Genomic DNA, 13,942 nt, shown 5'->3' with positions numbered 1-13,942 from the left:
GCGTGCCGTGCCGGAACCAGATTAGGGCCTGAAGCCATCCTGCGGTGTTGCGGCCAGGTCACAAGAAAGCGAGTTGAAGAAAGGAGCTCAGGGGCACTGTAATTCACAAACCTGCAGAGTTATAAATGACAGCTATCGTCCAAAAATAGACTGAAGTAAGGCTGCCAAGAGCACTTGAAAGCGGGCCAGAATTGCAGGAAACCGATTTCAGGAGGTAGACTGGAATTGCATTGAAAGCATAGGAAAAGAGGCAGAACGTCCACAATGATGCACTTGGCCAAAAAGGGCGTATGCGTTTTTTCCTGAATATATTCAGGAAAAAACGCATACGCCCTTTTTGGCCAACCAAGCAAGCTTGCAAAGGAAATCTGCACTACAATGAAGTCTCACTTCCCCCCGGTCAAAAGGGCCATCTGAAAAAAGTGTAAAATCCAGAAAGGCAGGACAGGCCATGGAGAACTGGGAACCTTGTTATGCTGATGGGCGGGATGTAAATTGCCAACAGACACTCGGGAGAAGTGTATGGTGTTTCCTGAAACATCTAAAAAACAAAGCAACAGAGCCTAGGGCACTGCCACTTATGGTCCTATAGCTTAGGGAAATTAAAATCAAAAAGACACAGCCACCCCAAATTTGGGACGCCTCTGTTTACAAGAACCTCGTTTACAGTACAAGTTCAACATCGCAGAAATTGAAAAATGGATAAAGAACTTGTGGTACTTACGTACAATGCAGTATCACTCAGCAATGAAATCTATGTCATCAGGCCCGTAGCAGCATAATGAGTGGATTCAGGTACGATGATTCTAACTGAAATAAGTCACACAGAAAAAGAAACATCATAAGATATCACTAATACACGGAATGTAACTTGGCTACACAGGAACTGCATTCCAAAACAGAACAGGGTCTCAAATTTAGAAAACCAACTTATGCTTGCTTAAGGGTAAAGGTGAGTTGGGGTGCTGCATAAAACCAGAGATTGAAATGAGCACAGATAAAGTTCCTTAAGCCAAATATGGAATAGACAAGAGCTACTCCTTGCTCAACGAAATGGACTCAACATCCCATATTAAACGCCTAAGAATGTACCTGACTAGTAAGTATCTTAAAACCTATGGATTGCTATGTCTCCGAAAGAGAATCAAGCATGTGTACAGGGGCATAAATGCAGCAGTGATAGGATTGGAGAGGTTCGGTGAGCAAATGAAGACCCTTTGAAGTCATATTGCATGGTACCCATTCCCCGGGTCTCAACTCTCCAGGTTTAAGGTATTCTTCCTTCAGCTAAAACATGCATGTGGAACCTAGAGTATGATCAACCATGTGATCGGGAGACGTGTTCAAATATGTCTCAGTTTTCGTACCCTGGTACTCGGGTGCAACATTCCAGACGCTTTACTAACACTCTCCCCACTTGGAGAGTCAGCACCTTTAACCTCCTGTTTGGCACAGTTTGCAATTTCTGCGGAAGATGAACAGGAATAGCGAGAACCAATGAGAGGCTAGCTGGAGGTGTCTGGACGGGCAAATTTAACTCTCATTTCCCAACAGGAAGAGGAAATAACCAAAGGCTCAGCGTGCCGTGCCGGAACCAGATTAGGGCCTGAAGCCATCCTGCGGTGTTGCGGCCAGCTCAAAAGAAAGCGAGTTGAAGAAAGGAGCTCAGGGGCACTGTAATTCACAAACCTGCAGAGTTATAAATGACAGCTATCGTCCAAAAATAGACTGAAGTAAGGCTGCCAAGAGGACTTGAAAGCGGGGCAGAATTGCAGGAAACCGATTTCAGGAGGTAGACTGGAATTGCATTGAAAGCATAGGAAAAGAGGCAGAACGTCCACAATGATGCACTTGGCCAAAAAGGGCGTATGCGTTTTTTCCTGAATATATTCAGGAAAAAACGCATACGCCCTTTTTGGCCAACCAAGCAAGCTTGCAAAGGAAATCTGCACTACAATGAAGTCTCACTTCCCCCCGGTCAAAAGGGCCATCTGAAAAAAGTGTAAAATCCAGAAAGGCAGGAGAGGCCATGGAGAACTGGGAGCCTTGTTATGCTGAAGGGCGGGATGTAAATTGCCAACAACCACTCGGGAGAAGTGTATGGTGTTTCCTGAAACATCTAAAAAACAAAGCAACAGAACCTAGGGCACTTCCACTTATGGTCCTATAGCTTAGGGAAATTAAAATCAAAAAGACACAGCCACCCCAAAGTTTGGAACGGCTCTGTTTACAAGAACCTCGTTTACAGTACAAGTTCAACATCGCAGAAAGTGAAAAATGGATAAAGAAGTTGTGGTAATTACTTACAAAGCAATATCACTCAGCAATGAAATCTGTGTCATCAGGCCCTTAGCAGCACAATGAGTGGATTCAGTTATGATGATTCTAATTGAAATAAGTCACACAGAAAAAGAAATATCATAAGATATCAGTAATACACGGAATGTAAACTTGGCTACACAGGAACTGAATTACAGAACAGAACAGGGTCTCAAATTCAGAAAACCAACTTATGCTTGCTTAAGGGTAAAGGTGAGTTGGGGTGCTGCATAAAACCAGAGATTGAAATGAGCACAGATAAAGTTCCTTAAGCCAAATATGGAATAGACAAGAGCTACTCCTTGCTCAACGAAATGGACTCAACACCGCATATTAAACGCCTAAGAATGTACCTGACTAGTAAGTATCTTAAAACCTATAGATTGCTATGTCTCTGAAAGAGAATCAAGCATGTGTACAGGGTCATAAACGCAGCAGTGATAGGATTGGAGAGGTTCGGTGAGCAAATGAAGACCCTTTGAAGTCATATTGCATGGTACCCATTCCACGGGTTTCAACTACCCAGGTTTAAGGTATTCTTCCTTCAGCTAAAACATGCATGTGGAACCTAGAGTATGATCAACCATGTGATCGGGAGACGTGTTCAAATATGTCTCAGTTTTCCTCCCCTGGTACTCGGGTGCAACATTCCAGACGCTTTACTAACACTCTCCCCACTTGGAGAGTCAGCGCCTTTAACCTCCTGTTTGGCCCATTTTGCAATTTCTGCGGAAGATGAACAGGAATAGCGAGAACCAATGAGAGGCTAGCTGGAGGTGTCTGGACGGGCAAATTTAACTCTCATTTCCCACCAGGAAGAGGAAATAACCAAAGGCTCAGCGTGCCGTACCGGAACCAGATTAGGGCCTGAAGCCATCCTGCGGTGTTGCGGCCAGGTCACAAGAAAGCGAGTTGAAGAAAGGAGCTCAGGGGCACTGTAATTCACAAACCTGCAGAGTTATAAATGACAGCTATCGTCCAAAAATAGACTGAAGTAAGGCTGCCAAGAGGACTTGAAAGCGGGGCAGAATTGCAGGAAACCGATTTCAGGAGGTAGACTGGAATTGCATTGAAAGCATAGGAAAAGAGGCAGAACGTCCACAATGATGCACTTGGCCAAAAAGGGCGTATGCGTTTTTTCCTGAATATATTCAGGAAAAAACGCATACGCCCTTTTTGGCCAACCAAGCAAGCTTGCAAAGGAAATCTGCACTACAATGAAGTCTCACTTCCCCCCGGTCAAAAGGGCCATCTGAAAAAAGTGTAAAATCCAGAAAGGCAGGACAGGCCATGGAGAACTGGGAACCTTGTTATGCTAATGGGCGGGATGTAAATTGCCAACAGACACTCGGGAGAAGTGTATGGTGTTTCCTGAAACATCTAAAAAACAAAGCAACAGAGCCTAGGGCACTGCCACTTATGGTCCTATAGCTTAGGGAAATTAAAATCAAAAAGACACAGCCACCCCAAATTTGGGACGCCTCTGTTTACAAGAACCTCGTTTACAGTACAAGTTCAACATCGCAGAAATTGAAAAATGGATAAAGAACTTGTGGTACTTACGTACAATGCAGTATCACTCAGCAATGAAATCTATGTCATCAGGCCCGTAGCAGCATAATGAGTGGATTCAGGTACGATGATTCTAACTGAAATAAGTCACACAGAAAAAGAAACATCATAAGATATCACTAATACACGGAATGTAAACTTGGCTACACAGGAACTGCATTCCAAAACAGAACAGGGTCTCAAATTTAGAAAACCAACTTATGCTTGCTTAAGGGGAAAGGTGAGTTGGGGTGCTGCATAAAACCAGAGATTGAAATGAGCACAGATAAAGTTCCTTAAGCCAAATATGGAATAGACAAGAGCTACTCCTTGCTCAACGAAATGGACTCAACATCCCATATTAAACGCCTAAGAATGTACCTGACTAGTAAGTATCTTAAAACCTATGGATTGCTATGTCTCCGAAAGAGAATCAAGCATGTGTACAGGGGCATAAATGCAGCAGTGATAGGATTGGAGAGGTTCGGTGAGCAAATGAAGACCCTTTGAAGTCATATTGCATGGTACCCATTCCACAGGTCTCAACTCTCCAGGTTTAAGGTATTCTTCCTTCAGCTAAAACATGCATGTGGAACCCAGAGTATGATCAACCATGTGAACGGGAGACGTGTTCAAATATGTCTCAGTTTTCCTCCCCTGGTACTCGGGTGCAACATTCCAGACGCTTTACTAACACTCTCCCGACTTGGAGAGTCAGTCCCTTTAACCTCCTGTTTGGCCCAGTTTGCAATTTCTGCGGAAGATGAACAGGAATAGCGAGAACCAATGAGAGGCCAGCTGGAGGTGTCTGGACGGGCAAATTTAACTCTCATTTCCCACCAGGAAGAGGAATTAACCAAAGGCTCAGCATGCCGGGCCGGAACCAGATTAGGGCCTGAAGCCATCCTGTGGTGTTGCGGCCAGCTCAAAAGAAAGCGAGTTGAAGAAAGGAGCTCAGGTGCACTGTAATTCACAAACCTGCAGAGTTATAAATGACAGCTATTGTCCAAAAATAGACTGAAGTAAGGCTGCCAAGAGGACTTGAAAGTGGGGCAGAATTGCAGGAAACCGATTTCAGGAGGTAGACTGGAATTGCATTGAAAGCATAGGAAAAGAGGCAGAACGTCCACAATGATGCACTTGGCCAAAAAGGGCGTATGCGTTTTTTCCTGAATATATTCAGGAAAAAACGCATACGCCCTTTTTGGCCAACCCAGCAAGCTTGCAAAGGAAATCTGCACTACAGTGAAGTCTCACTTCCCCCAGGTCAAAAGGGCCATCTGAAAAAAGTGTAAAATCCAGAAAGGCAGGAGAGGCCATGGAGAACTGGGAGCCTTGTTATGCTGAAGGGCGGGATGTAAATTGCCAACAACCACTCGGGAGAAGTGTATGGTGTTTCCTGAAACATCTAAAAAACAAAGCAACAGAACCTAGGGCACTTCCACTTATGGTCCTATAGCTTAGGGAAATTAAAATCAAAAAGACACAGCCACCCCAAAGTTTGGAACGGCTCTGTTTACAAGAACCTCGTTTACAGTACAAGTTCAACATCGCAGAAAGTGAAAAATGGATAAAGAAGTTGTGGTATTTACTTATAAAGCAATATCACTCAGCAATGAAATCTGTGTCATCAGGCCCTTAGCAGCACAATGAGTGGATTCAGGTATGATGATTCTAACTGAAATAAGTCACACAGAAAAAGAAACATCATAAGATATCAGTAATACACGGAATGTAATCTTGGTTACACAGGAACTGAATTACAGAACAGAACAGGGTCTCAAATTTAGAAAACCAACTTATTCTTGCTTAAGGGTAAAGGTGAGTTGGGGTGCTGCATAAAACCAGAGATTGAAATGAGCACAGATAAAGTTCCTTAAGCCAAATATGGAATAGACAAGAGCTACTCCTTGCTCAATGAAATGGACTCAACACCCCATATTAAACGCCTAAGAATGTACCTGACTAGTAAGTATCTTAAAACCTATGGATTGCTATGTCTCCGAAAGAGAATCAAGCATGTGTACAGGGGCATAAATGCAGCAGTGATAGGATTGGAGAGGTTCGGTGAGCAAATGAAGACCCTTTGAAGTCATATTGCATGGTACCCATTCCACGGGTTTCAACTACCCAGGTTTAAGGTATTCTTCCTTCAGCTAAAACATGCATGTGGAACCTAGAGTATGATCAACCATGTGATCGGGAGACGTGTTCAAATATGTCTCAGTTTTCCTCCCCTGGTACTCGGGTGCAACATTCCAGACGCTTTACTAACACTCTCCCCACTTGGAGAGTCAGCGCCTTTAACCTCCTGTTTGGCCCAGTTTGCAATTTCTGCGGAAGATGAACAGGAATAGCGAGAACCAATGAGAGGCTAGCTGGAGGTGTCTGGACGGGCAAATTTAACTCTCATTTCCCACCAGGAAGAGGAATTAACCAAAGGCTCAGCATGCCGGGCCGGAACCAGATTAGGGCCTGAAGCCATCCTGCGGTGTTGCGGCCAGCTCAAAAGAAAGCGAGTTGAAGAAAGGAGCTCAGGGGCACTGTAATTCACAAACCTGCAGAGTTATAAATGACAGCTATCGTCCAAAAATAGACTGAAGTAAGGCTGCCAAGAGGACTTGAAAGCGGGGCAGAATTGCAGGAAACCGATTTCAGGAGGTAGACTGGAATTGCATTGAAAGCATAGGAAAAGAGGCAGAACGTCCACAATGATGCACTTGGCCAAAAAGGGCGTATGCGTTTTTTCCTGAATATATTCAGGAAAAACGCATACGCTCTTTTTGGCCAACCCAGCAAGCTTGCAAAGGAAATCTGCACTACAGTGAAGTCTCACTTCCCCCAGGTCAAAAGGGCCATCTGAAAAAAGTGTAAAATCCAGAAAGGCAGGACAGGCCATGGAAAACTGGGAGCCTTGTTATGCTGATGGGCGGGATGTAAATTGCCAACAACCACTCGGGAGAAGTGTATGGTGTTTCCTGAAACATCTAAAAAACAAAGCAACAGAGCCTAGGGCACTTCCACTTATGGTCCTATAGCTTAGGGAAATTAAAATCAAAAAGACACAGCCACCCCAAAGTTTGGGACGCCTCTGTTTACAAGAACCTCGTTTACAGTACAAGTTCAACATCGCAGAAAGTGAAAAATGGATAAAGACGTTGTGGTATTTACTTACAAAGCAATATCACTCAGCAATGAAATCTATGTCATCAGGCCCTTAGCATCACAATGAGTGGATTCAGGTATGATGATTCTAACTGAAATAAGTCACACAGAAAAAGAAACATCATAAGATATCAGTAATACACGGAATGTAAACTTGGCTACACAGGAACTGAATTACAGAACAGAACAGGGTCTCAAATTTAGAAAACCAACTTATGCTTGCTTAAGGGTAAAGGTGAGTTGGGGTGCTGCATAAAACCAGAGATTGAAATGAGCACAGATAAAGTTCCTTAAGTCAAATATGGAATAGACAAGAGCTACTCCTTGCTCAACAAAATGGACTCAACACCGCATATTAAACGCCTAAGAATGTACCTGACTAGTAAGTATCTTAAAACCTATGGATTGCTATGTCTCCGAAAGAGAATCAAGCATGTGTACAGGGGCATAAACGCAGCAGTGATAGGATTGGAGAGGTTCGGTGAGCAAATGAAGACCCTTTGAAGTCATATTGCATGGTACCCATTACACGGGTCTCAACTCTCCAGGTTTAAGGTATTCTTCCTTCAGCTAAAACATGCATGTGGAACCCAAGTATGATCAACCATGTGAACGGGAGACGTGTTCAAATATGTCTCAGTTTTCCTCCCCTGGTACTCGGGTGCAACATTCCAGACGCTTTACTAACACTCTCCCCACTTGGAGAGTCAGCGCCTTTAAACTCCTGTTTGGCCCAGTTTGCAATTTCTGCGGAAGATGAACAGGAATAGCGAGAACCAATGAGAGGCTAGCTGGAGGTGTCTGGACGGGCAAATTTAACTCTCATTTCCCACCAGGAAGAGGAAATAACCAAAGGCTCAGCGTGCCGTACCGGAACCAGATTAGGGCCTGAAGCCATCCTGCGGTGTTGCGGCCAGGTCACAAGAAAGCGAGTTGAAGAAAGGAGCTCAGGGGCACTGTAATTCACAAACCTGCAGAGTTATAAATGACAGCTATCGCCCAAAAATAGACTGAAGTAAGGCTGCCAAGAGGACTTGAAAGCGGGGCAGAATTGCAGGAAACCGATTTCAGGAGGTAGACTGGAATTGCATTGCAAGCATAGGAAAAGAGGCAGAACGTCCACAATGATGCACTTGGCCAAAAAGGGCGTATGCGTTTTTTCCTGAATATATTCAGGAAAAAACGCATACGCCCTTTTTGGCCAACCAAGCAAGCTTGCAAAGGAAATCTGCACTACAATGAAGTCTCACTTCCCCCCGGTCAAAAGGGCCATCTGAAAAAAGTGTAAAATCCAGAAAGGCAGGACAGGCCATGGAGAACTGGGAGCCTTGTTATGCTGATGGGCGGGATGTAAATTGCCAACAACCACTCGGGAGAAGTGTATGGTGTTTCCTGAAACATCTAAAAAACAAAGCAACAGAACCTAGGGCACTTCCACTTATGGTCCTATAGCTTAGGGAAATTAAAATCAAAAAGACACAGCCACCCCAAAGTTTGGAACGGCTCTGTTTACAAGAACCTCGTTTACAGTACAAATTCAACATCGCAGAAAGTGAAAAATGGATAAAGAACTTGTGGTATTTACTTACAAAGCAATATCACTCAGCAATGAAATCTGTGTCATCAGGCCCTTAGCAGCACAATGACTGGATTCAGGTATGATGATTCTAACTGAAGTAAGTCACACAGAAAAAGAAACATCATAAGATATCAGTAATACACGGAATGTAAACTTGGCTACACAGGAACTGAATTACAGAACAGAACAGGGTCTCAAATTTAGAAAACCAACTTATGCTTGCTTAAGGGTAAAGGTGAGTTGGGGTGCTGCATAAAACCAGAGATTGAAATGAGCACAGATAAAGTTCCTTAAGCCAAATATGGAATAGACAAGAGCTACTCCTTGCTCAACGAAATGGACTCAACACCGCATATTAAACGCCTAAGAATATACCTGACTAGTAAGTATCTTAAAACCTATGGATTGCTATGTCTCCGAAAGAGAATCAAGCATGTGTACAGGGGCATAAACGCAGCAGTGATAGGATTGGAGAGGTTCGGTGAGCAAATGAAGACCCTTTGAAGTCATATTGCATGGTACCCATTCCACGGGTTTCAACTACCCAGGTTTAAGGTATTCTTCCTTCAGCTAAAACATGCATGTGGAACCTAGAGTATGATCAACCATGTGATCGGGAGACGTGTTCAAATATGTCTCAGTTTTCGTACCCTGGTACTCGGGTGCAACATTCCAGACGCTTTACTAACACTCTCCCGACTTGGAGAGTCAGTCCCTTTAACCTCCTGTTTGGCCCAGTTTGCAATTTCTGCGGAAGATGAACAGGAATAGCGAGAACCAATGAGAGGCTAGCTGGAGGTGTCTGGACGGGCAAATTTAACTCTCATTTCCCACCAGGAAGAGGAAATAACCAAAGGCTCAGCGTGCCGTACCGGAACCAGATTAGGGCCTGAAGCCATCCTGCGGTGTTGCGGCCAGGTCACAAGAAAGCGAGTTGAAGAAAGGAGCTCAGGGGCACTGTAATTCACAAACCTGCAGAGTTATAAATGACAGCTATCGTCCAAAAATAGACTGAAGTAAGGCTGCCAAGAGGACTTGAAAGCGGGGCAGAATTGCAGGAAACCGATTTCAGGAGGTAGACTGGAATTGCATTGCAAGCATAGGAAAAGAGGCAGAACGTCCACAATGATGCACTTGGCCAAAAAGGGCGTATGCGTTTTTTCCTGAATATATTCAGGAAAAAACGCATACGCCCTTTTTGGCCAACCAAGCAAGCTTGCAAAGGAAATCTGCACTACAATGAAGTCTCACTTCCCCCCGGTCAAAAGGGCCATCTGAAAAAAGTGTAAAATCCAGAAAGGCAGGACAGGCCATGGAGAACTGGGAGCCTTGTTATGCTGATGGGCGGGATGTAAATTGCCAACAACCACTCGGGAGAAGTGTATGGTGTTTCCTGAAACATCTAAAAAACAAAGCAACAGAACCTAGGGCACTTCCACTTATGGTCCTATAGCTTAGGGAAATTAAAATCAAAAAGACACAGCCACCCCAAAGTTTGGAACGGCTCTGTTTACAAGAACCTCGTTTACAGTACAAGTTCAACATCGTAGAAAGTGAAAAATGGATAAAGAAGTTGTGGTATTTACTTACAAAGCAATATCACTCAGCAATGAAATCTGTGTCATCAGGCCCTTAGCAGCACAATGAGTGGATTCAGGTATGATGATTCTAACTGAAGTAAGTCACACAGAAAAAGAAACATCATAAGATATCAGTAATACACGGAATGTAAACTTGGCTACACAGGAACTGAATTACAGAACAGAACAGGGTCTCAAATTTAGAAAACCAACTTATGCTTGCTTAAGGGTAAAGGTGAGTTGGGGTGCTGCATAAAACCAGAGATTGAAATGAGCACAGATAAAGTTCCTTAAGCCAAATATGGAATAGACAAGAGCTACTCCTTGCTCAACGAAATGGACTCAACACCGCATATTAAACGCCTAAGAATATACCTGACTAGTAAGTATCTTAAAACCTATGGATTGCTATGTCTCCGAAAGAGAATCAAGCATGTGTACAGGGGCATAAACGCAGCAGTGATAGGATTGGAGAGGTTCGGTGAGCAAATGAAGACCCTTTGAAGTCATATTGCATGGTACCCATTACACGGGTCTTAACTCTCCAGGTTTAAGGTATTCTTCCTTCAGCTAAAACATGCATGTGGAACCCAAGTATGATCAACCATGTGAACGGGAGACGTGTTCAAATATGTCTCAGTTTTCCTCCCCTGGTACTCGGGTGCAACATTCCAGACGCTTTACTAACACTCTCCCCACTTGGAGAGTCAGCGCCTTTAACCTCCTGTTTGGCCCAGTTTGCAATTTCTGCGGAAGATGAACAGGAATAGCGAGAACCAATGAGAGACTAGCTGGAGGTGTCTGGACGGGCAAATTTAACTCTTATTTCCCACCAGGAAGAGGAAATAACCAAAGGCTCAGCGTGCCGTGCCGGAACCAGATTAGGGCCTGAAGCCATCCTGCGGTGTTGCGGCCAGGTCACAAGAAAGCAAGTTGAAAAAAGGAGCTCAGGGGCACTGTAATTCACAAACCTGCAGAGTTATAAATGACAGCTATCGTCCAAAAATACACTGAAGTAAGGCTGCCAAGAGGACTTGAAAGCGGGGCAGAATTGCAGGAAACCGATTTCAGGAGGTAGACTGGAATTGCACTGAAAGCATAGGAAAAGAGGCAGAACGTCCACAATGATGCACTTGGCCAAAAAGGGCGTATGCGTTTTTTCCTGAATATATTCAGGAAAAAACGCATACGCCCTTTTTGGCCAACCAAGCAAGCTTGCAAAGGAAATCTGCACTACAATGAAGTCTCACTTCCCCCCAGTCAAAAGGGCCATCTGAAAAAAGTGTAAAATCCAGAAAGGCAGGACAGGCCATGGAGAACTGGGAGCCTTGTTATGCTGATGGGCGGGATGTAAATTGCCAACAACCACTCGGGAGAAGTGTATGATGTTTCCTGAAACATCTAAATAACAAAGCAACAGAGCCTAGGGCACTTCCACTTATGGTCCTATAGCTTAGGGAAATTAAAATCAAAAAGACACAGCCACCCCAAAGTTTGGGACGCCTCCGTTTACAAGAACCTCGTTTACCGTACAAGTTCAATATCACAGAAATTGAAAAATGGATAAAGAACTTGTGGTACTTACGTACAATGCAGTATCACTCAGCAATGAAATCTATGTCATCAGGACCGTAGCAGCATAATGAGTGGATTCAGGTACGATGATTCTAACTGAAATAAGTCACACAGAAAAAGAAACATCATAAGATATCACTAATACACGGAATGTAAACTTGGCTACACAGGAACTGCATTCCAAAACAGAACAGGGTCTCAAATTTAGAAAACCAACTTATGCTTGCTTAAGGGGAAAGGTGAGTTGGGGTGCTGCATAAAACCAGAGATTGAAATGAGCACAGATAAAGTTCCTTAAGCCAAATATGGAATAGACAAGAGCTACTCCTTGCTCAACGAAATGGACTCAACACCCCATATTAAACGCCTAAGAATGTACCTGACTAGTAAGTATCTTAAAACCTATGAATTGCTATGTCTCCAAAAGAGAATCAAGCGTGTGTACAGGGGCATAAACGCAGCAGTGATAGGATTGGAGAGGTTCGGTGAGCAAATGAAGACCCTTTGAAGACATATTGCATGGTACCCATTCCACGGGTCTCAACTCTCCAGGTTTAAGGTATTCTTCCTTCAGCTAAAACATGCATGTGGAACCCAGAGTATGATCAACCATGTGAACGGGAGACGTGTTCAAATATGTCTCAGTTTTCCTCCCCTGGTACTCGGGTGCAACATTCCAGACGCTTTACTAACACTCTCCCCACTTGGAGAGTCAGCGCCTTTAACCTCCTGTTTGGCTCAGTTTGCAATTTCTGCGGAAGATGAACAGGAATAGCGAGAACCAATGAGAGACTAGCTGGAGGTGTCTGGACGGGCAAATTGAACTCTCATTTCCCACCAGGAAGAGGAAATAACCAAAGGCTCAGCGTGCCGTGCCGGAAGCAGATTAGGGCCTGAAGCCATCCTGCGGTGTTGCGGCCAGGTCACAAGAAAGCGAGTTGAAGAAAGGAGCTCAGGGGCACTGTAATTCACAAACCTGCAGAGTTATAAATGACAGCTATCGTCCAAAAATAGACTGAAGTAAGGCTGCCAAGAGGACTTGAAAGCGGGGCAGAATTGCAGGAAACCGATTTCAGGAGGTAGACTGGAATTGCATTGAAAGCATAGGAAAAGAGGCAGAACGTCCAAAATGATGCACTTGGCCAAAAAGGGCGTTTGCGTTTTTTCCTGAATATATTCAGGAAAAAACGCATACGCCCTTTTTGGCCAACCAAGCAAGCTTGCAAAGGAAATCTGCACTACAATGAAGTCTCACTTCCCCCCGGTCAAAAGGGCCATCTGAAAAAAGTGTAAAATCCAGAAAGGCAGGACAGGCCATGGAGAACTGGGAGCCTTGTTATGCTGATGGGCGGGATGTAAATTGCCAACAACCACTCGGGAGAAGTGTATGGTGTTTCCTGAAACATCTAAAAAACAAAGCAACAGAACCTAGGGCACTTCCACTTATGGTCCTATAGCTTAGGGAAGTTAAAATGAAAAAGACACAGCCACCCCAAAGTTTGGAACGGCTCTGTTTACAAGAACCTCGTTTACAGTACAAGTTCAACATCGCAGAAAGTGAAAAATGGATAAAGAAGTTGTGGTATTTACTTACAAAGCAATATCACTCAGCAATGAAATCTGTGTCATCAGGCCCTTAGCAGCACAATGCGTGGATTCAGGTATGATGATTCTAACTGAAATAAGTCACACAGAAAAAGAAACATCATAAGATATCAGTAATACACGGAATGTAAACTTGGCTACACAGGAACTGAATTACAGAACAGAACAGGGTCTCAAATTTAGAAAACCAACTTATTCTTGCTTAAGGGTAAAGGTGAGTTGGGGTGCTGCATAAAACCAGAGATTGAAATGAGCACAGATAAAGTTCCTTAAGCCAAATATGGAATAGACAAGAGCTACTCCTTGCTCAACGAAATGGACTCAACACCCCATATTAAACGCCTAAGAATGTACCTGACTAGTAAGTATCTTAAAACCTATGGATTGCTATGTCTCCGAAAGAGAATCAAGCATGTGTACAGGGGCATAAACGCAGCAGTGATAGGATTGGAGAGGTTCGGTGAGCAAATGAAGACCCTTTGAAGTCATATTGCATTGTACCCATTACACGGGTCTTAACTCTCCAGGTTTAAGGTATTCTTCCTTCAGCTAAAACATGCATGTGGAA

General features: G+C 43.9%; 1 long non-coding RNA gene across 1 annotated transcript in view; it reads right to left on the bottom strand.

The window, feature by feature from the left end:
• Positions 1–5,463: 5,463 nt before the first annotated feature.
• Positions 5,464–13,942, bottom strand: part of LOC307181292 — a 209,226-nt gene continuing 200,747 nt past the window's right edge. The window contains exon 3 of the long non-coding RNA XR_013826340.1: positions 5,464–5,544. This is a non-coding gene — a long non-coding RNA (uncharacterized lncRNA). The remainder of the gene's footprint in view (positions 5,545–13,942) is intronic.

This window comes from Stenella coeruleoalba, assembly GCF_951394435.1.
Source record: "Stenella coeruleoalba genome assembly, contig: scaffold_249, whole genome shotgun sequence".
Classification (NCBI taxonomy): Eukaryota; Metazoa; Chordata; class Mammalia; order Artiodactyla; family Delphinidae; genus Stenella; species Stenella coeruleoalba.
The sequence above is the reverse complement of the archived record's forward strand: the minus strand, read 5'-3'. Positions and strand labels throughout refer to the sequence as shown.